At 41.3% G+C, this 23,694-nt stretch overlaps 1 pseudogene; it reads left to right on the top strand.

Moving 5' to 3' along the window:
* Nucleotides 1-11,024: 11,024 nt before the first annotated feature.
* The window catches only part of LOC112106044, a 223,149-nt pseudogene continuing 210,479 nt past the window's right edge, over nt 11,025-23,694 (top strand).

The raw sequence follows: 23,694 nt of genomic DNA, 5'->3' as shown, positions 1-23,694 counted from the left end.
AATAAATCTGTTAGTCTTTAAGGTGCCACCGGACTCCTTGTTGTTTTAACTGTAATTAAGTGACTGCTGTACATACTGAGGAGAACCTCCTTTTGTGTCAGGGAAAATTGTGGAAATTCTTCCCTTCTTTGTCTTGATGGTAAAAAGAGAATTTCCAAATTGCACTGGATGGTCCAAGAGACAGGATCTACCAGCTAGACCAGGTGATAATCGTTATAAATCCAGTACACTTTTGGCACTGGGAGAACCAATTGTTAATAAATAGGTTGAGATAATTGGGAAAGCTGGGATTCAGTAGTTTACAAAACTCAAATGTTTTTAAATACACTTGGCTAATGCAAATCCAACTCTAAAAGGAAATAGCTTTTAGCAATTGGTTCCAGATGTGCTTGTAAAAGTTACAATGAAAAGATAATGAAGTTGTAAATAGTGGGAAAGCTTTTCTTCATCAAAGTGAGAGTTCCTTTACTCCTGAACTGATCAATTAGCAGGGATAAAGAATCCACATAGGGAAGAGCAATTCTAAACCCTGTTGCCCATTCTGTAAATTACCTGTTTCAGGACAATCAGACCTTGCTCCAGGCAGATCCTCTTTCTGATGAATGGAAAGCCTACACTGAGTACATAGACCACATGATTTTAGATGGGCTGATCAAAGCTATCAAGTGTTCTCTTAAGTATCTGATTGAAAACACCAAGACATCATTTAAGTCCACTCCTTTATTTGAAGTGCAGCTTGTCCTTAATAGCAGTGAAACAACTTTTAAACCTTCTTTGGACCCTAATGTCAATGGCAATTTCTCTGATGTGGAGGGACTAACCAGAAACATTTACAGAATTGCATCATTTATTAACCGAGTTGCCAAACATCCCGGAAAAGACACTTCCCAGGCATTATTACTAGCTAGTATCTTTCCTTAAAAAACAAACGGTTGACCCTTCCACCTGGCATTTAAATGTGATTGTTTTCCCCACCCAAGTCACCTGCATTCAGTGACTTATGGAGGAGTGAAAGGCTTTTACACATGTATTTATTGTGAGCTGTCATTTTCTACACGCCTTAACCTCTTCCTCTTTCCTTCTTGTATTAGTGCATCCAGTACTTTCCTTCAGCCACCAGAAGGTGCTCTTGAAATTGCACTGCATGTTTTTATTTATTTATTTATTTTAACCCTCTCTAGTTTGCTTGCCCAACTTACAGCATTATGGCCAGTTCACACTGAAGTCTGGAGCTGGCTGACCTATTTGCAGAGGACAATTTCTTTAATGGATTTAGCATCTGCTTTTGTTTGTGAAGAATCCTCCAGCGGTCTTGGTGTTTACAAATGGGTTCATTAATTAGACTTTTGTGAGCAATAGTTTATGCAATCATGTTTCAGCTTGTATAAGTCTTCAGAACTATTTGCTTTGCTACGGTTATTAGTGTGAGTGTGTGCTCTCTGTGCTGTGTGATTGGTCGCATAGGTCACCTGATGTTGTTTCTGCTCCCCACAATCCTTATTAGCATGAATGTTCACCACAGTTTCTCTTCCTACAGACAAGTATAGGTTTGTGGGAATGTTCACAGACAGTAAATCAAACTGGTCTGCAAATAATATTAAAACAATGTTGTAGTTTTAATTTTAATGAACATTTACATATGTTTTGTGCCCAACTTTGGCTTCATTTCCTTTTTCCACAATGTATTTATGGTAGTCACAAGCAAGTGCTAAAGTCCAATCTCAGATATACAGGCCACCGAGAAAGAACAGATAAAATGTAAGTAGGTCACAGCCATATAAGCTGTACAGAAGTAGCAATGTTGTGAAACACATCGTGAAGGTTAAACAAAAAAATATTTAAAAAGCAACTAAATCAAGCAAAGCTGATGAGAATTGATATTTTAGGGACTAACCCTTGGTTGCAGCTAAGGAGCTTCACAGCTCAGGTTGGGCTGGGGATGTGCAAAGGTGGAATAAAGCTCACCTTTGCATTTCCCCACACCTGGCCCAACTATGTGCTGGGCCAGTCCCCTGAGTAAATTAGAACAACCTGTTTGGAGGCTGTTTGCGCTGAGCTGTACTGGTTCCGGAGGCCTGAATGTCAGTGGAATTGGTGGAATTTGGGGAAGATCTGGCCACATCTCCTGTTCTGCCACAATTGCCCTGATGTTGGCTGAGGAGGGAGGGGTAGATGACATAAGAGCCAATAGACCAACTGTGCCACCAGAACATCCTTCACATTTTGGCCAGCTCCACAACCGGATTTCATTTGTTGAGCAGCACAAAGAAGCTGTACAGAACCCAAGAACAGTATTTTTTATTAAATTGTCCTTATGTCCTTTGCTGCTGATTTGGGTATTATTTATTTATGTATTTATTTAATATATATATACATTACGGTAGCCCTGAGGGGCCAGTTGAGAATAGGGCCCCATTGTGCTAGTCAGTGGCTGTTTCTGCCCTGAACAGCTTAAAATTTAAATAGATAAAACCAGTATTGCTAGCCCCCACATTCAGAAATCATGAGTCAGACCCCCAAAAGTCGTGATATTGACTAAAAAATCATTTGATTATTGACAAACCCCACATACATTAGCTTCTTTTTATTTGCTGTCTGGTTTCTGAGCCTTTAGGGTGCACTTGGTCACATGTTCAAGGGTTTCTCCGCAACCATGAAGGCTTGACACATTTTTTTTTAAAAATCAGAGCTGAGATTCTCAGGCAATCTCCAGCTACCAGCAACTGGGGGTTTAAGAAAACCAGTACATGTAAAGAGATGCATTTAAACTCTGAGAACTGGCAACACTGCAAGAGAGAGACAGGGTGGGGAAAGGGCCACAACACACAAGTAGGGTAAACAATGTGATGGTTTTGAAAAGCCACATCAATGCCAAGTGGTTTAAGGGGTTTTTGAAGGCTCTTGGAGGTTTTTAATTTGTTGGGGTGGGGTTTTGTTAGGAGAGGATGAGGTAACCAGAGAGAAGAAAGGAAAGGGGACATTTGGGAAGGGAAGGGAAGGGAAGGGAAGGGCGGGGAAAAGAAGGGAGGGCAGCTGGAGCGTGAGTCTGAGGAGAAGAAAAGGTGAGGGAAGGGGCTTGAATACAGCCTTCAAAGCCAGTCACAGAGCGGAGCCTACAATATGGAGAGACTGAGCTTTATGGTCTCCATTGTACCTGCCGTTATCGCTTCAGTCAAAATAATCTCTCACCAAGATGATGTCACATCAGTCACCCACTTTTGCTGTCTGTCTGCAGGGACTTAAACCCTGTGCTCGGGCAACAGGGAATTCTTGGTGCGGGGTACGAGGACCCTGTCTCCGGAATTCAGTCTCTTGCGATCCAGCAGAGGCTGACTCTGGCGGCATTTAGGACTTGATTGAAATAAGGCTTTTTATGTTTTATATAGGTCAACAGCTAGGTGGGTAACATCTCAGTAGGTATGGGCAATAACAGCGGTATGTTTTGTGGTCAGTTGATGACAAATAGACACTAACTGATTTGATTTTTTTCTAAGCACTTAAAGATAGTGGCCTGGTGGATAAAATAGAAATTACTAAACCCCAAGCAATCACGTTCAGTTTATTCAAGCAGCAAACAGCCAACCTGATTGCTAACTGGCATGTTGGGTTATTCACTTGCCACTGGGCTAACTTCTTGGGTCCTTGCAGGTACCTTATGGTTTGGCTTCCAGCCCACCTCTTCTTAATTTAAATTAAATCACTGGCTCCACTCACCCTTCAATTTTATTTGCACTTTAGCAAGATGTGGATCAGATGGATACCCTGGAAGAAATCATGAGCAGAGTGCAATCGGTCACTGTTAATGTTCAGGAGAATCAAAGCCACTTTAACAAATACAGCTACTTATGGATGGATGATAAATCTGAATTTATGAAGCGGTTCTTGTTCTGTGAAAGATTTCTTAATACCGAGGTGCTGGAATTGTATGCAGAATATGAGCTTCAGAAATGCTTGCCCAAGTTAGCACACTTTAAAGAACAAGTATTTTAGTTTTTGTGGTTTGTTGTATTTCTCTTTCTCGTGCTGATAGAACAGCTATGAAATCATTACATTATTTTGTAGATTAAATTAAAAATGCTCATTATATTTTTTCTTTAACATCAAATATTTATGTAACACTGTACGAGGAAGTTAGTGAATTTGAAAATCAGACTTTCAGTGGCTGGTTCCTGGTTGATATTAAGCCTTTAGAAATATCTTGGATGAATATTATTAAAAATGGAGTTGGATATTTAAGGAACATCTACTCAACCATGTAACTCACAGGTAAGCTACTCTGCATTCTCTTAACTGGCTTTGTTGGAAATTTGATCCTTTGGCCAAAGAAGGGAGAGGAAGACTGGAAGCAGAAAAACAGAGTGACCCCAGCTCTGTCATAGACTTGGTATATGACCCGAGGCAAGGGACATAACTTCTTTGTGCTTTGTGCTACCTCACCGAAGTTACTTCTTATTTATTTTTTATTCTAATGGTGTTTTAGCTTGCCACAAGTACTATGGATTTCTAATGCTTCTGCCATTTGCCTATTATGTGTTTATGGCTGAATTAATACTTAAGAGGCAGAGCCATGCTGGTGAAGGAGCGGGGGTTCACCACCTGAGCAGCAGCGGATGGAGGCATGCTGGCTAGGCACAACAAGAATACAAATAATAATAAAGGCATAATGAATGCTTTGAGTAACACAGAGAAAAGAAGTAAGAGCTGACCCTGGCTACAGTTTTAAAAGGTGTAACTTGCATTCTCCCCAGTTTAATCATTCTGTATAGGGAATGGACCCTGATGTCGCACGTCCCCTGTCTAGATGCCTTTCTGGATCATTCACCACAACCGGCAGTGCTAACTAGCCCCTTCGTCCTCCACTGGAGGACTTGGAGCTAGCCCCTGGCTGCCACCTGAGCAGGTGCACTGGGAGAAGAAAAAAGGGGAGGCAGGGCCAGATGGTACCACATCTTCCCCATTGAGAGAGCTGCTGTCATGCATGGGAAATGCAGTTCTCATCTTGTAAAAACTTAACACAATGCTTCTACATTTGATTTGATTGCATTTACTTGTTCATTAATATAATTGATGTGTGTGGCTTGCCTTAAGTTTTCACAGGCTCCATGCTAATTAACTGTTGACACTTTCTCACATTATATATCATCAGTGTTACTGAGCTAGAGAAATTCATTCATGAAACTGAAAAAGGTTTAGCTACGACAGTGAAAGGAGGAGGCTACCCCATTCTGGTTGAAATACTGGGGCGTCTGATGGCTATACAGGATTGGCAGTCCACATTATAACATTTTCAAACCTTTAAAATCAACTGCTGAGCTACTCAGAACCTGTGGGCAGCAACTACCGAAACACATCTATACAGAATTGGAGGTAAGGACTCTGTGTAACACACACAACACTTTTTGTTATACTTGTACAAAACTTTTTGTTATTTTCTACCATTGTTAGCCTAATTTTGAGAGAGATTAAACTTGGATCTGTATTTTTAAAAACCAAACAACGGATCATAGGTCAAAATCTGCAGTCCTTTGTCACAATCTGTGCAAAACTCCCCCTGACTTCAATGGGTAGATATGTATGGGGAAGAGGGGGAAGATTCATTCCAGTGAGGATTTCCAGGATTTTGCCCTATGTTCTTCAACTTCCTTCGTCATTTTAACAGTGACCTGCTTTCCAACAGTGTTATCCGGGTATTCCAAGGATAAAGTTCAATGAAAAGGTCTGTGGGTGGGTAGGTGGGATAGCTACCCAAAACAGTTATAAATTAATGGTTCACTAAAGAATTAATATATCTATTTAAAGGTGCTGTGCTTGTAGTATTAACAACACCTCAAGTTACAGAAACGGAAAGGATTTTGAAAATGTAATGTGTTTTCAACCATTTATGCTTTTTGTTTCCCTTCTGCATTTCACTCTGCTGGAATAATTAAACTAGACTAGGTGGTTCATGAATACATAGATTTGAAGGCTAGAAAGGGACCATTAGATCATCTGACCTCCAGTATATCACAGACCATAGACTTTCACCCTGTTATCCCTGAATTGAGACCATTCATTTTCAAGTTCTAGCTCTCATGTAGTCAGACAGTACTATTGTGTCTCCATTTCCAGGGCTGCAGAAGAAATTTTACATTAAAAAGCCATTGGAATTTTTTTTGTAAAAGCTGTGGGCCACTGCAGCCTCTACTGGTTGGATGGGTGCATGGTCAGGAGAGTCAAAGCTCTGCCCCCCAGTGCATCAGCAAGCACAGCTAAGTTTTCGCAAAGTTTGCTCCAGCTATAGTGCTGGTGCAGATTAGTTTCCCCTCTGGAGCTAACGGGGAACCAGGAGTCCCAATCTGGTCAGCTCCTGGGGCAGCACAACTACATGGTGCCCCTTACTCGGCGATTGTACAATGATGCTCTTGGCCTTAGTGGCCATGCTGTGAACGAGGTGGGCATCTCTTCACTGTCGGGGCTGGGAGGAAGGAATTCTTCTCCCCATGACTCCCTCAGTCATTAAAGGCAGCAGAACTACTCTGAAATCCCTCTGGCTATCATGGTAGCCCTGGTATCTGGTGTGCTCCCCATCACAGACTGTAATCCATAGTGGATCTGCTTAGTCACCAGCCCTGCCAACAACCTCTCGTACACTGTGGAGCAGACAGGAAAGAACAATTCACAGCTAAAACTTTTGGACAGACCAAGGCTGCCGTGTTTGACTGTGAACTTCCCAAAGTTTAGAAATGTTTGGCTTTGGGGTCATTTCTAGTAAAAACCCAGGGACTGAAAGAGATCCAAATCCAAACACAAGACTAGAAAGAATAGGCTATCCCACCATGATCTGGAGCTGACAACTTGATATGACCCATAATGTTGTTGCTTTTAATTAAATGAATTTCGTCACCGTTTTGGAGTTTTTCTGTTTTTATTTCCACCAATAAGATGATCTTATTGTCAGCCTCAAGAGCCTGATCCAAAGCCCATTTCAGTCAATCAGAGTCTTTCCACTGACTTAAGTGGACTTTGAATCAGACTTCTAATCAGTTAGAATAAAACCAGCACAACAAATAGTTTATTGAGTTTTATGGAATTTTATTAATTCATGTAATAACAATAATCACTAGAGCTGCTAGGGGAATTTTAGATTAAAAACAATTTTGATTGAAAAAAGAAAAGAGATGTATCTAGCTTTTTGTCCCCCCTCCCATGTTCTGATTACCTCTAATAATTACTCCAAGTAATGCACTGAAATTATTACATGTAACAATAGTGTATTCAGTATAAAGTCATGTTTCACTTTGTGCTGAAGAGTTTTAAAGTTCAGTATCTTAATTGTTCTGTAGTATGTTTATCAAAATAACAAAATCAGTTATTTCAAACTGAACACAAACTTTTGTGGTATTTATGTAAAAAAACCGAAAGAATTTTTGAGTTGCAAAAATGTAGAGAAACACTTGAAAAATTTAATTTCCATTTTTGTGTTTATATTTAGGTTTTAATTAAATCTTGATAAATAGGGAAAACATTTAAAAAATGTTCCAAGGCTAAGAAGTTGTGTGTTAATTTCATCTCAATGTTAATTTTTATGATAAGATACCTAGAACTCCATTTCAAAGGGGTTTCAACTGTGCTGTAGTTTTTGCAATGGGAAGTTTTCTGTGCACAGCTGTTGGATTGGGCCCTGATCTTGCAAAGATGAAGTTTTGCAGGATCCGGGCACCACTTGTTTGTATATGCAAATTGAGTAAGTTGGTGCCTGATTATCTCATTTGCATGAACAAATATCTGTTTGAACACACACATGCAGAAACTGTGCATAAAGGATCTGATTTTATGTGTGCTAATTGAAAGGCCACTATTTGAAAAGGTGGGCCATATTCTGTAATATAGGCGTTTGTTAAGAAAGTTTTGTGTACCAAAAGTTAAATCAGTGTGAATGTCATGATTATAATATTAGATTGGGTGTTTTACAAGTTAGAACATTCTCTGTGAAACTGGAACCTTGCTTTCATCCTCATTTTTCAAAAGATCAAAGCTTTGTGCATGAAACAGGTTCTTCCCTCCCCCCCCCCCCCCCCCGCACAATTTCCAGGAAATTTGTCGATCTGTGCTGGGTATGAAACTGAGAGACCTTTCAAACTGATTGCTTTACTTTTCAATTCTAATCTTTCAGGCAGTCTAAATACTTGTTGGAAAACATGGTTTTACTATGGAAATGTGTTCTTTAATGTGCAATTTATAGACAGATTTCTTTGTGTCCTTATTTATGGATGTATTGTCAATAGATTGCTTGTGTTTATTAAGCTTGTAGCCCAGGTAAATGTCAAATCTTGCATCAAATAAGAATCAGAAACTCATTTTTCAGCAATACAACTCTGGAAAGGCAATGTGGTCTAGTTACAGTAAAGAGCTGGTAGTATGGGGTTCAAGCCAAGGTTGCTCTCAAGAGCATTGTCTGTGCTACCAAAAAAAAAAAAAAAAAAACCCAACAAAAAACAACAATTTGCTTTTGTGTAGCTGCCTTTAACCTGCAGGGGTTGACCATATGTAATGAAACAGTGCTAAACATGTCTCATCCTTGGGTACACTTACAGCTTATCTATGTTCAGCATTACTTCAGCTGCACCTGTTTGCTGACACCTGTTGTCAGCAGCGGGTATTTTCTGCAGTGAAGATAAGGTTTGGGGATCTGTGGAACTCAGGCAAGTTATGCGACCTCTTTGGGCTAGAAGAAAAATTGAGAACAAGCAAATCCTTGCTGAAACACAGCTGAGTTTCTGGATATGGGAGGGCCAAATTCTGAAAGCACTTCCTATTGGATGTAGTGCTTACTACTGGGAGTTCATGGGAAGTACAGTAACATCCAATACCAAGTGTCTGTAGGTTTGAGCCCTAAATTATATAAACCAAATAAGTAACAATCTGTTAGTCTTTAAAACCAACCTAATTAATAGTGTGTTGTTGCAAAATTGACGTGTTTGGTACTGCTGAAGTTTATTTTCAAAATTAAAATACATAATCATATTCGAACTAGAAAATCCAGAATATTGTAAATACACTTTATGTTTGCCATAATTATGTTTTGGAAATTGCCATGAGTAATGAGTCCATGTTTGGTCTAAATAAGAAGGTGAAGAGTGAATGATCCAAAGTCAGCTAGAAAAAAGAAAAGGGGTTGGGGAGTGTGAGTGTGTATGTGTGTGTGTGTATGTGTGTGTGTGTGTGTGTTTCTGTGAGGGGAGGGTTATTTGAGGTACAAACTGACACACAATATCTGTTTGTAATGTGGTTAGGAATTACCTCAAAAGTGGAAGCACCTTAAAAAAGATTGCCTTCACTGTAAAGCATGAAGTGGCACCTCTGCAGTCCAATGAAGTATCTGTTATCAGAAGAAAATGTGTACTTTTTTGAGGTGAGATCAGTTCTGTGCTCTGAACCAAATGATTTTTCGTTTTTTGTTCTGATAACAAGCTGGTGGTAAGCTTCACTGAACTGAGAAATTGTAAACTCTTAGAAAAGGCTGTCTAAAGATAACAATTCAATGTTTCTTGGTAATGTATTCTGGATGAATCTGATAATTTAAAGCCCACTTCACCAAAATGGGAGTGACGCTTGCGTCCTCTTTATCTTCAATTATGTCTAATCTGTTTCTAATTCAAACGTGGTGCTGCTGTTGTCAGATCAAATATAGATTTTAAATGTTTTATGCTTCTCCACTGGGAATGTTTTAAATGTATGCGGGCTGTCTGTCAGGGCTGTACAGGCTGAATCTAATAAAATTTTAGGTAAATTTAAAGGAAATAAAAGTGTGCTTAAAAATGAAATGATTCATGGTTCATGAGATGGAACATATTTAATGAATGGCAGCTAAGGAAAAGTTATGGGATAGTCTCCATGGATCACCTACTTAACCTCTAAGGAGCCCTACTTCAGTAAATACATTGTATCTTTTATGTTAAACAGCATGAGTTTAGCAATAGATTTAAACATGAAGTCCTATTTAGGTTTTGCTTACAAGTATATGGATAAGGTAAAAAATATCTATTGCTTTTATAAATTACTATGACACTTCCATCACTGTAAACAGTCCGGAAAACATAGTTGCAGCCTGCAGTCAGTATACAGCATACATTAACATTTATTGATGTACATAGCCCATTCTTTCAAGCACCCAAGTGCTTTATAGTGTAACAATAAATAATATGACACATAAATGGGTTTATCATTTAAAAACAGACCTTTAAACAAAGGGATTTACTCAAGTATATGTGACCAGGAAGGTCTGTCCCCAAGACCCTGTGGGAGAAACACTGTCTTGAAGAAGATTCCCAAATCTTTTTCTGAACTTGACAATCAGTAAATTAAGGTGACATGAATTTCTTCCTCAAAATACTGTAGTCTGTAGATTTGGAGAGGGAGAGTCTAGTTTCATTCTTTTAAAATGTTGCTATTGAAGTATGTTCCTGATTTTTAAAATAAATTTTAATTGCAAGGTTGGTTGTGATATAAAGCCTAAAGGTGGACGTCTGTTATCATATCAGCATTTCCCGCCCCCTCATCCCCCGTCCATTTGGTTTGTTGCTCCAGGGTTGCTTGGGAGAATTGGGCTTCAGGTCTTGATTTATTTTTTTCATTGGGGTGAGGGGGAAAGCATTTGTTTAACCCCACCCCTTCCAAGCTCCTGGGCCAAATTCTGGTTCAAAGTAGGTAAGAAGCATGTATCTGCTTCTAATGGGACAGAGTGACTGGCCCTTGCAGAGAAACTGGGAGTTGGGAGGGATAATACCTCTTGTATACTCAGTGCAAGGGTCAGTCACAATTGCCACCTCTGCACTTGAAGGGAACAACTCTGACTGTAAAAGTAGCCTCTGGAGTTGGTGGGTACTGACTCAGCTGCATGACAGGGATGAAACACTTTGTGTCAGTGACCTGTATCATGTGGCTGGGATCTGGAAATAAATATCCATCTCTTACTGGTACTCTTGAGCGTTACACTTTTGTTAGACCCTCTGTATATCGCTATAGGTGGACTTCTTGCCAAAGGGATGAGGAAATGGTGAGTCCCTGTCCCCCTTTTCCCTCCTCATGTTTGTGTGGAGCACGCCCAGTACAGTGGAGAGGCCATCTACCTCCCACCCTATAATGTTTCTCCCACTGGCAGGCACTGAATATTTTGGAAGAATGACTTCTTTTCCTGATGAAACACCTCAGTGTGATGTTCTGATCTTCCCTTTTACTCTGGGATAAGATGCAGGTCATTTTCCCGTCCCCACCAGTTGGTGTGTCTTCATGACACCTGCTCATGACATAGAAAGGTAGACAGATGGAGCAGAATTCTGGGCAAACCAATCTAGAGTCTCTTAAAAAGTATATGCAAAGCATTAGTCCATTGTTGGTAAGATGTTCTAAAATGACATCCTTATAGACCCTGAAAGACATTGCAAAACTGGAGGTTGAGTTGAAAAGTCTTCAGGAAACTTGCAGACCTTTTTGAAATAAGCGTGCCAGAATATAAACAGCTGAAACAATCCATGCCGATGTCATTCTACTGAAGTCTGTGTGGGACATGGTGGTTTTTGTACAGGTAAGGCCTCATCTCTGCAGTTGTGTTCATAATGGGAAATACAGGCACTAATCTTAATTCTTACTTCCTGCTTCACTTAACAAAAGAGGAGAGAGAACTTCATGATATGAGTTGTGGTTTGATTTAGTTGGAATTAGGGGCCCTTTAGACCATTTTCTTAAGAATTAATAAACAAACCCTTAAATTAATCCCATTTTATTTCTATTTAGTGCCATGTGGTTACTGCATGTTTTTTAAGACCATTTTTCTCATTTGAATAACGGTATATTTTTGAATGAACATGTAATCAAAAATGATTAAAAACAGATGCTGGAGAAATAAATCAATATGCTGTTTGATGATCTGTTTTGTACCTGATGTTTAGAAAAAGAGGGATTCTGTACTTCTTGGTAATGAACATTCAGGAAGGAATTAAAAGAGAAGTTTTTATTTCCTTCTGTCTTTGCTTCACGTGTCTGTGCATATCTGTAGTGTGTATGAGTATGTACATACATAATAGTTAAATGGAAGAATAAGGGGATCTGCCTTTAGGGCAAAGCCCTCACATAGTCTGATACAATTATCACCTTGCTTGATCTTGCTATGGTGAGATGCAGGCATAGCTGTGTGAGGAAAGACTGTGCAGTGACTGACTTCAACTTCCAGCATCTTTCCTTCACTTTCATGAAGACTCAAAGATTCTGACTCCTAAAAACTGATCTCTCAGGTTAGCAATAGTAATGGTATGAGGGGGACTCTGGTTCTGTTTGTCTGTTTGTCAAACTGTCTAGAGTGGCTCATGACTGAGTGCGCCTACCTCAGGGCAGACTGTCAAAGAACGGGGCACAAACTGCAAACTGGTTGTATGTTCTATAATTAGATTTCACCAACCCAGTAACAAATGTGAACTCCTAAATTACTATAACAGCCTTAACATAGTGTCCCCTGGGGCACTCTGGTCTATCTTGCCACCCTGGAAAGCTTGTCTCTGTGATAAATGGTACCTTACACCAAAAATCGCAATAATATTCAGGATACTCCCAGTCACTTACCCTAGGTCACTGTACTTCAGATCTCAAACCAAAGACAACGTTTGTGCCAATCATATAATAAACAATCTAAAGATTTATTAACTAGGAAAAATAAATGAGTTATTTACAAGGTTAAAGCAGATCAACATACACACAAATTAGTAGGGCCCTACCGAATTCGTGGCCATGAAAAACACGTCACAGACTGTGAAATCAGGTCTTTTGTATGCTTTTACCCTATACTATACAGATTTCATGGGGGAGACCAGAGTTTCTCAAATTGGGGGTCTTGACCCAAAAGGGAGTTGTAGGGGGGCTGCAAGGTTATTTTAGGGGGGGGTCACAGTATTGACACATTCTTACTTCTGCGCTGCCGTTGGAGCTGGGCGGCCGGAGAGCGGCGACTGTTGGCCAGGCACCCAGCTCTGAAGGCAGAGCCCCACCAGCAGCAGTGCAGAAGTAAGGGTGGCAATACCATACCATGCCACCCTTACTTCTGCACTGCTGCCTTCAGAGCTGGGCAGCCGAAGAGTGGCGGCTGCTGACAGAGGGTCCAGCACTGTAGGCAGAACTGCAGATGTAAGGGTGGCAATACCATACCAGGCCATCATTACTTCTGTGCTGCTGCTGGCAGGGGCTCTGCTTTCAGAGCTGGACTCCGGGCCCACAGCCGCTCTCCGGCCGTCCAGCTCTGAAGGCAGTGCCGCCACCAGCAGCAGAGCAGAAATACGGGTAGCAGCCATGTTTACTCTAATTTTTTACATCCATGTGTGGAATGAATTTTTTTATGTGCGCCAATATGGAGGTGATGTGTGGCAGGGTGGAGCCGAGTGGTTCAGAGTGTGGGAGAGGACTCAGGGCTGAGGCAGAGGGTGGGTGTATGGGGGGGGTGAGGGCTCTGGCTGAGGTTGCGGGCTCTGGGGTGGGGCTGGGGCAGAGGGTTGGGGAGTGGGGGGGGGCAAGGGCTCCAGCTGGGGGTGTGGGCTCTGGGGTGGGGCTGGGGATGAGGGGTTTGGGTTGCAGGCTTCCCTGAGGATACAGAGGGGAGAGAGGACACCCCTAAGCCCTCTCTCACCATAGCAGCCTGGGGCTGGGGGAGAGGTGCCTTTCCCCGGCTGTGGCAGCTCCAAGGTTGGGGCCGGGGGAGAGGGGCCTCTCCCTGCCTGCGCGGTCCTTTATAGCTTGCTGTACGGTCGCATAGCTTAGTGGGAACTTAGGGTAGCAGTACTACAACCCCTTCTACAATAACCTTGCAACCCCCTCCCCCAACTCCTTTTTGGGTCAGGACCCCTACAATTACAACACCCTGAAATTTCAGATTGAAATATCTGAAAGCATGACATTTATGATCAAAATGGACTGTGGATTTGGTAGGGCTCTACAAATGAGTTACAGCCTTAGGTTTCAAAAGATAATAGAAACTTCTGTAATAAGCAAACTCGGTATGTACTTTAGGGCTAACCCAAGCTAACAGCTGGGGACCCCATGCTTATGCTTACATCTTTGCCCCTCAGCCTTCATGCAGCCCAGGGATAACAATTTATCCTTAGCAGGCATTTTTATTCCCTTTTGCCAGTGTTCAAACTGTAATGGGACAAGGGCTTGTGCATGTATCCTCTTCAGGGGTGTGGGAGAAGCAATCAACAGAGTCTTTTGTCAACAATGGCTTGGCTGATGTCTGTAGACCCTTTTTTTGTAGGGGAGGCGATAATACCGCTTGTGGAAAACTAATATTTCACACGTGGTAATGCTTCTCCCCTGACTGTGGGGGATTTACAATCTTAGTGAATGTTTTTATAGTTACAGGACAAACATTTAAACATTACCTTATAACATGGGCTACCGATGTTGTAAGTAGGCTTAATACATGCAGCATCCTAAAAGCATTTCATAAAGTTCAGAAACACACTTATAACTTCTAATATCTATTTTAACAATACTAACACTTGGGTGAGCCAGACTGGTTTCCAGCTGTGCATTTGTCACTGTTCAGTGAGGCCTGGAGACTTGGCATGAGCTGGCACCGGGTCTGCCAGCGTCACACTGTTCCTTTTCTCTAATCTATTTATTCTTTCTGACAAGAGTGGGAATGCTGAATAGGAAAAAGGACTGCCTCATGTAGAAGCAGCTACTACTCCAGGAGCCTGATTCTTCAGCCACAGGATACAACTAACTCCCTTTGAGTTCAATGGGAATGACTCGTACCCTGTGATTGGAGAATAGGGCCCAGATGACTACATAGTGGTGTGATGGGGTCCAGACAGAAAAGAACCATATTGGTGAGCTTTGTTGAGCAGGTCTGGGTTACACTGGCCCTAGCCCTCCCAAGGTTGCGCTCTATCTAGTCCTATATAGCTTTAAGACTGGTTGCGGTAAGGGGCTTTCCCTCAAACTATATCAGCCTTCACCATAGAAGAGCTGCTACTCTGCTATATGGGCCATTCAAGGGCCAGGGCAGTAACTCAGAGGAGTGCAGGGATATGCCTGGAGTGCACATTTCCCCAAATAGAAGAGGTTAGAGTAGGTCATAGCCCTGCTCCCTCTCCCCCAGCACATGCGCCAGTGAAGTAAGCCTGTGGCGTGGGCTGCATCATCTGGAAGGACTGTGCAACTTGTGCAATTTCTCTGTGCAGGAAGGTAGTGGCATGAGCCCTAATCCTTCCTTGAATTCCCCGTGAAATGGTGCGCACCTAATCCGGGCTGTGCTGGTTTAACCCAAAATAGCTAAACAGTTTAGAGATGGATCCAAACCAGACCGTAGCTCTTTACATCCCCAAACTATGGGACACTTCAGATCCAGATCCAAACTCTCTGGCTTGGCGCTCTTCCTGCTACAACCCACGTTATAGCTTCTCCTCTTCTCAAAAAAGCTAGGTACATGCACCTGGCTGAATTCTGCAGAGATTAATAACCTCTGCAATCCCACTAATTTCCAGGGCTAATTTTTTTTTTGAAAGGACTCTAAGGCTGTGCCGTTACTAAGTAAAACATCTGTTCTTAACTCAAGTTAGCTCAGTTGAGGTAAAAATCCGAGTAGACACATGGCAGTTTGCAGGGCCGGCTCTACGTTTTTTTCCCACCCCAAGCAAAAAAATGTTTGTCTGCCCCCCACCCCAGCCCTGGGCTCTCCCCCTCCCCGCACCCCTCTGCCGCCCCAGCTCTGGGTCTTCCCCCCCCGCACCCCCAGCCGCACCAGCTCTGGGCTCCCCCCCGCACTCCCTGCTGCCCCAGCTCTGGGCTCCCCGCCTTCCCCCCCACCAGTGCCCCCCCCCACCCACACCCTGCTGCCTCAGCCTTGGGCTCTCCCCACCCCCCCACCTGCACCCTCCTTCTGCCCCAACCCTGGGTCACTGGTAACTCGCTCCCAGGGCAGGTCGTTCAGCAGGAATTTTGGATGTGCACAGAACACAGACAGGATTGGTTCCCATATGGTTACAGAACTGCAGTAAAGGGGAACAATTTTCAGCTTGTGTGATTGGAGGATATCTGGAGGCATATTATAAGACTGTCCTCCATAAGTGAGGAAAAGTTGAGGTGCCTTTATTATTCTTTTGTTCCACTCTTTGTTTCTATGGGGAATTTGCCAATGCAATATCACTGTCTTCCTTTTAAACAAACAAAAATAAAAAAAATGGCAATGGCAGTTGAAAATAACCGCTGGGAAGCATTTCTTGCTCAATTTTATCCTACTTTTTCTACAGCAAGTTACAGTGGATCAGTATATTTGATTTGGGAGAAATGAAGTAACATCTGCCCAAATTGAGCCTGAGCACTCCTGAATTTTGAGGGTGTTCAATTCTGGAAGGCAGGTGCTAGATTCCCTTTCTGAATATTAGCTAAATCTGGAAAGGAAAAGTCAATTTCTGCTTCCATGGCTCAGAAGTGGAAATCCTCCTACGTGCCTGGTACTGTATCTAAAGCTGCCCAGGTCCAGAGCCTCCCCTCCCTTACTTTTCATTTTAAATTCTAGTGGGATCCACCTACCTCCCTTGCTAGGCTTCGGGGGCACTGTCCATTTAGTCCACCCAATTCCTTCTTTGGGGGCTGCCAGGCGAGGTCACACCAGTATCCCTAATCCAGGCTGGGGATGTCTTCTGAAAGCCTTCTACTCCTTGGGCACACTTGTTCCCCGTTCACAGTGCCACCCCGTTCTAGCAGTGAGCTCTCCATTCACAGCAAGCTGTAGCATGAGGTTTCAGCTACCATACTCCCTCCCCCTCCCTTTCCCATTGATAGCGGCCAAGGGAATGCTGGGAAATGTAGTTCTTTCCCTGCTCCAGGGCTGGCTCTCTAGGCAGGAGCTAATGAAGGAACTACAGCTCCCAGGGCCCCCTGTTGGTTCTCAGCTCCCTTGCTGGATCCCTGCCAGCTGCCGCTCCTGCAAATGGGCTGCCCCAAGCGCCTGCTTGCTTTGCTAGTGCCTAGAGCTGCCCCTGGCAGTTTGTGGTTTTCACATGTTAGCAGGCCAAGTTAAAGACTAAGCTTCCCCCATAGTCTTTAGCGCCACCTGCTAACTCATGTGAAAACTACAATTTGCCTTGTCTTTTCTAGGATAGTTAACTCAACTTAGCTAACATGAATTAAGAACACACCTTTTTCCTAGTTAAGACGAGTCTAAATGTGCTTACATAGTTATTGAACACTATCATTTCTACACTGATGATAGAATCCAAAACCTGTTTGCACCCCATATGCACACACACTGAGGGTTTTATGAATGTATAGTTTATATGTAAATTTATTTGTATGCACCAGTGATAGTCAGCAAAAATTGCCCATGCAAAGCTGTGCATGTACAGATTCTACAGCCTAAAATAAGTGGTTTTGTAACCCCAAGAAATGAAATAACATAAATGAAACCCGAAGAAAAACTTTTTGTATAATTCTTGACATAAAATAGCAGTTGTTGTTTCCATCATAAATAGTCTTTCAAGATGTAATGCTCTCTAACATCTGTGTTTCAGGGCCAGGCAAACTGAAAGTTTTGCACTGTTCTCTACCTGCAGAGACATATTTTGGCCCATCTAATTTCTCCTCTTTGGAACACAGGATTTGCTGTTTAGGAATACACCATTGGTCCAACTTCAGTGTTCTGTGTCCAGCAATTAAGCCTACATCTGGTGCTTCATAGAAAGACAAAAATTAAAACACTTACCCACCTGCATAATGTCCCAAGAATAGATTTGGTTTCATGAATAGAAGAAGAGCAAGAATGTATTCAAAACCAGTTAAACTCTTGTTTCCATAATAACTTTTTGCCCTACATGTCTTGTCTAATTCAAATAGCTCTTAAAAACTCACTTCTGCAGCTCTACCTGCAAAAATTAGTCTAATTAAAAGAAACCCTTTGGCCCACCAAGGCATATGTACAGTATGCTTTAACAGAGTAACTGTGTGTTCACACTTCCGTAATCTGTTTCCTTCTCTCTACTCCTCCTTACTGGCGTATGCTATAGCTTAATTTGTCTGTCATGTTTATCAATTAGATTGGAGAGCAAGTCCTTCAGGGCAGGGACCTCTCTACTCTGTGTTTTCTCCGAAGTACCTAGCACTCTTCTGGGCACTATAAAATAATCGTCTAATAGAATGTTTGGCTACTATAATAGTTTTCCAGCAAAAGTAATACAGCATTTTGACTGTGATCAAACTTTATATATTTGCATTAGAAAATACTCCAAAATCAGTGAATTGCATAGGCCTAGTCTTCACAATCTCCCCCACCCTCCATTATCTTTATGCATTACTGATCTCCACAGGCAGTTTAGAGAGCATGTAGAGTGTGAAAAGGGATGAGGGTCGGTACAGAAAGTATTATTCCTTGTTCGGAGAAGCAATGCGTACCTGAACGGGTTCCATATCTTGTGCCATTTTCACCTATGAGGCTAGGCTGCTCTTCATATGAGGATTTTGCTTTCTGTAGGATTATCTGCTTTGTGCTGCTCACTCATAATATCATCAAGCCAAGGGGCATTGATGAGTGGGGCACTGACACTCTCCATTGAATCTGATTGGAACAGGCTCCAGTCTTGCTACAGTGCCGCCAACTTAAAGTGTATGACCCGGTAAGACCACACATAACATTGAGCTGCTGGTTTTTTCCAGGTGGGGGATTTTCCAGTTGGAAGCAATAATTTTGATTGAACAAACTGGTCCATGAAGATAATATTACTACCGCTAATAATACTTAGCTCGTTTGTATGGCGCTTTTTATCTGGAGATTTCAAAACAGTTTACAAAGGAAGGGGTCATTATCCCACTATTGCAGATGGGTGGGGGTCACCCAGTAGGCCAATGGCAGGGCTGGGGTGTAAAAGACTAGACAGGGTTAAGCCTAGTGGATGTGTGATTAGCACTCTGTGTTATCACATAAAAGAATGAGGTTTGATTCCTAGGTGTGTAATCTCACTCCTTGAGTTGACAGGAACTGGGAATATTATGGAGGCATTGGAATAACTAGTAAGTATGGAGCACTGGATATATAGAGGATTCTGGACATACTGTATACCAGATGTATAAGGCAGCATGAAGCAATTAAGGAGGTGAACATTTTTTCTAAGGCGATATATTGTATGGTAAGTTAGCCATTTCAAGTGGCCGAGGTAAAGTACTGTCAAAATACAAGGTACTAAAAACAGTGATACTGGTGAAGAAGGAACTTGGAAATATGCAGTTCAGGTTTTATTCAAATATTCTGGACCTTTGGACTTAATTCTGAACTAGTCTAAGAAGCAATTATGGATGATTCCATCTGTGAACTGTACACTATTACGAGTGAAGAGTTCAAACTTGGTTTAACTTACCTTGCAAAATAAGCACTACTAGTTCATTATCGTAACCCTGGTTCAGATGAAAATGCAGTAGCGGTGTCTGCATTAGCGGCATCTGCATGAATAAGCAATGAAGAGCATTGAGAAGAAAAAGCTTCATACAGTACTGTATGCTCTTTTGGTGTCATACTGCCTGGCTGATTTTGAGCCTTTTTGGTACTTGATAGTGAGTGAATTTATCATTGCAATGGTATTCCCAGGCACTGCTAGAGTTTGGGGCATGTCATTTTCTGCATTTTGAACCACTGTATATGGCTGTAAATAGTGCCGAGGGCTGTAAAGTGTCAGGGAGGAAGCAAATTCTTTTGACCAATTTCTTGAGAACCAGTGTAATCACTTTGAAATTTAGAGAAGTTCAAAAACCAAATGCATGTTGTTATGGATTCAGACAGATAATGTTTCCCACTGGGGCTGGCTTTCTTAATGTGTCTGTTGAAGTTGTTAGGCTCTCTTGTTTTCCTGTGTGTCCTGTAACATGCATTCTTCTAGCCAGGGGAGATGATGCTTTGAAACTCACCAACACCACAGGAGGAATAACCTTTGCAGCACTCCAATTCTGAAGGACAAGAACTATGAAATCTGGGATTGGGCATGTTGGAGCAGAGCCCTGTAGATCTCTGTAGTGTACTGCTAGGTCACTGACCTGGCTCCCAACTTTGCGTTTATCCTGGGTTAGGAGAGACCCTATCAGTGACTCTGAGGAACCTCCTTTTCTCCTGCATTACACCTTCAGCAATCAAGGCCATACACAATCCCCTGGATATCCAGCAATGGAAAAAACTGATTCCCGTGCCCATCAATTCTGCTCTGTAATAAGGTAGAGTTGCTGTTGTAGAGTAACATCAAACAGTCCCTTTCCTGCTTCCCATCTGCTGATGAAACAGCATTCTGCAGGTGTAGGGAGCAAGAGATCCTCCTGACTTTTGGGGAGGGGCAAACCAAACTGGTTCATGTAATTATAAGCAAGTCTGAACCTCAAACCTTTCTTAAAACTGAACCCAAATCTTTTTAAAGCTTGGTTCTCAAAATTTGATTTTCTGTAACATTCACGTATAATCATAACCCTATTGCTATTCTGACAGCAGAAAGTCAGAATTGCAGCCTCCATATACCCAAGCTGTTAAAACTCATTGGTTTTGGTTTGTGTAGATTTGTACCACTTGATTTTTACTTTGAGTTTTGAATTCAAACTACTTCTTAATCGCAAAGCAAAATTCAGCCCAAGCCTCTAACTTTCAGGAAGAATCTCCAAATGCAAACCACCAATTTACATGTGGTTTCACACAAAATTATAAATCAGTTAAGACTCACTTAAAACTTGGTCCAGGTTTGCCAGCAGTAAATATGGATCCAGACAGTAACCCTGGATTGGAACACACTGACTGGGCCCTGTTGGGAGGAGGCAACCAGGACACCTTCAAAAGATTTTTAGATTAGCATCTGATGCTGTGCATTCTTATCTGACCCAAGCCTCCAAACATTTTGCAGCTTGCCCATTATGAGCCATAACTATACCCTTGATTGTTGTTGTTATAAAACCAAAAAACAGTAGATTCCCAGCTGGCATGTAAATTGGCATATCTCCCTGGAGGCTGTTGGCAGTAGCAGGGGATGTGGCCCTTATTGTGCAAGTGCTAAGCTGTGATGTTGATAAAGAATATTTCTGAAGAAACCATTATAGTCAATCATGTCAAGAATCCACACAAGGAGTGCATAAGTAGGCCTTGATAAAATGGAGAGCATCAGCTCTAAGCCTGGAATCGTTATGGTCTATTGTGTTAATAATCTGCATGCTAAGAAGTAAAATTCCTAGGCCATGACAAAACAGATACAGATTCAGAGCCATTATGGCCTATTATGTCAATAAGACATTTGTTTGAGTCCCTAAGTATTTATTTGCATTATACTGTAGATTGCAATGGACCCTGAGGAGCTGTTATACTCTCTTGTGTGGTTTGAATCTTAAGAAGTCCTTTTGGTGCACACTGATAGGTAGATTTTCTATGGCATTGTCTACAAAGGGGAAATTGACTGGCATAGCTATTTCAAAAAAACAATTACACTGTAATTCCACATAATTTATCTATTCCAGAATAATGTCCTGATGTGGATTTTATTCTGGAATAATTACCCCACTTCTAGAGTAGAGTAATTATACTGGAATAAAGTCACTTTTATTTTTGAATAGTCTCCACCTGCGGAGTTATTCCAGAATAGCTATAGTGGAACATTAATTCTGGAAGAGCTATGCTGGTCAATTTCCCCATGTAGACAAGCCCTTAGATGTTTCTAGCAAGAGCTTTCCTTTTTGTCAGAGTGTGGTTAAATAAGAAAATCCATGAAAATACCTAAACCCTACATTTAATTAGATTAATGTTTAATCTTAAGCAAGGAAATCAGAGTTGAGAGAATATCCATAATTCTCCTTATATCCCTCTATTTCAGGCTTCTCTAAACTGGGTGGTACAATAGTATCGTACAGAATGTGCTGCAAAAAGTAGGCACAGTGTAGTGTGAAAAGAGTATTAACACCTTATCTTCAGCTATGTAGATGTGTCAAACTTTTACCTTAATTTTTTTTTAAAGCTATTGGGCCAAATTCAGCCCCAATATAAACGGGAATAACTTTTTTGACCACCATGGATTTATGCTTGCTTACATCAGTGTTGAATTTTGGTTCATTCTCTTCTGAAATGTAGGCAGTGTTCTCTTTCTATAACACACAGAATATTCTAGCACACAGAATCAAGAATATAAATCCTCAGATTATATTTCAGCATGATTAGGTTTTAAATTTTGAAAACTATTTTGTTGCATTTGCTCATTATACGTATTTATACAGAAACCCGCTGAAGAGTTGGAAACCCTGCTTTCATCTTCAGCTGCCGCAGTCTGTGTTTATAGCCAATAGTGTGTTGTGGTGCTGTTTGTTTATTTTTATTTTTTTATTTTTTACACAAATATTAAAGACTGGATGAAAACTCCATGGAAACAAATACATGTTGAACAAATGGATAGGTAGCTAAGAAGATTTGTAAAGGGGATCATTTCCCCAATTACTATATTATGTTACTACTTGAAATAATCTCTCGCATCCTGAGGGCCCTATTTTGTACCAGTAGCTAGCTCAACAGTGGTCCTTAAGGGGGAATTTTTGAAAGCAGCTAAGAAATTTAGGAGTAAGAGTCCCAAAGACCTTTCCACAAGATTTGTGATTCTAAAACCATTAGGTACTTTTGAAAATCTCCTCATATTTTGTACAGATTATCAGGAATACTACACAGACCTCATAGCAGACAAGCTCCAAGATACACATGCTAGCTCCACAAGAGCAAAACATGGGAACCTTGCAAAATTCTGTATACCAATTCCTTGGGGCACATTGAGGGAATAAAATATCATTAGTTTTTTCATTATACTGGTAAGTGCAAATGAATAGAATATGTCTAGACTGGTTTTACATGTTTGTTTTGCAAGGCTGTCAAAGGCATCTAAAATTATGAGAGACTATTTACTAGTTCTTAAGATTTCAATAATTTTTATTTACTTGATATTTTCCTAGATATGATGCAGCAAACAAGTGTAGTAATTAGTTGCCATAAATATGAGCCAGAAAAAGTGTGCTGAGCACTTTTGAATATCTGCCCTTTATGTTGGTGTCTAGTGGGGAATTGGAGGTCTTTTGAAAATCTAAACTCAATTGTGGGCACTGAGCTCTTGAAAATCTGGCCCAGAATGATTCTGAAAAATTGACCCATAGGGTATGAAGCCTTCAGAGTCCAATAATGTTCACATTTATATTTTTTCCCTTTTGTGATTATGTCCTAACAAATGAAGACTCTTGATAAAGAAATCCAGACCTGGGATGTTAACATGGGTTTAGAATCAACTGTTAACATTTGTTGGCTTCCTTAAGGGCTGTGAATCCCTTCAGAACCCTGCCATCAGGAACAGGCATTGGCAACAACTTATGAATTCAACAGGGGTATATGTTCTGGCATTGCAAACTGAAAGGAACATTGACTAAGCTATAGAATTTTTAGGTGTATATTTGGAGCTCAGAAACACTTACCCTGTTTCCTCAGCTTTCCTTGGCAAGGGATGTCATGAACGAAGACACCACGTTAGGGAACCTGTTAGCTCTTCAGCTGCACAGAGTGGAAGATGAAGTAAAAATACTGTGGATGAAGCAGTGAAAGAAATGGCTATAGAGGATGTAGCTGTAGTCAGTGTTGTACAATAATAATTCACTTATGAAAAGGTAGATGACAAACTGAGCCTCTCTCAGGTTTCA

Source organism: Terrapene carolina, unplaced genomic scaffold (assembly GCF_002925995.2).
Source record: "Terrapene carolina triunguis isolate 2854851 unplaced genomic scaffold, T_m_triunguis-2.0 Scaffold62, whole genome shotgun sequence".
In the NCBI taxonomy this organism is placed as follows: Eukaryota; Metazoa; Chordata; order Testudines; family Emydidae; genus Terrapene; species Terrapene triunguis.
Note: the sequence above shows the minus strand (reverse complement) of the source record. Positions and strands in the feature narration are given on the sequence as shown.